General features: G+C 37.3%; 1 protein-coding gene across 1 annotated transcript in view; it reads left to right on the plus strand.

Moving 5' to 3' along the window:
• The window catches only part of LOC119586480 (chitotriosidase-1-like), a gene marked incomplete in the record, with an annotated part of 32,805 nt that overhangs the window by 8,966 nt on the left and 23,268 nt on the right, over positions 1 to 571 (plus strand).

The raw sequence follows: 571 nt of genomic DNA on the forward strand, positions 1-571 counted from the left end.
CTAAGCTTAGGTATGTTTGTCTCAGGCACACACATTACATTTATTTGTCTGTGTAAAAGTATTTACGAGAAAAGAAAGATGAAAGAGCCGTTTTTAAAAATCACGAATATGTACAAGTTTAGCTTATCCAAATCGTATACAGAGTCTAAAAGTAACTTTACTGGACATTTTATAATTTGCTTCTGAGAAAGCATTGACTGGTATTCCTGTTACTCGTAGATTGAAGTTACTTATGGTAGAACAGCTGTAATATCCTTGACAATTTAAGATGTCGACTTTCATAAAAATAATAATGAATGAAAGTAAGTTTTTCAAAAAATGTTGTTGCAATTTCATGGGAAACAAGCCAACGCTTTTTTATGCTGATTTATCGTCTCGGGGAAAACACGTCTCTAAAAGCTAGGGATTTACTCGGAAAAAAAACACACGGGGCAAGTCAGTGAGGTGACCGAAGACCTCATGACAGAAAAGGGTTTGTCTTGAAGGAAATATCAGTAACCCGTCTACCTGCGTCTAATCTTAAAGGATGGTCGTGTAGCCCCCCCCCCCCTTCTGAGAAATAGGATGGCTC

Source organism: Penaeus monodon, chromosome 21, assembly GCF_015228065.2.
Source record: "Penaeus monodon isolate SGIC_2016 chromosome 21, NSTDA_Pmon_1, whole genome shotgun sequence".
In the NCBI taxonomy this organism is placed as follows: Eukaryota; Metazoa; Arthropoda; class Malacostraca; order Decapoda; family Penaeidae; genus Penaeus; species Penaeus monodon.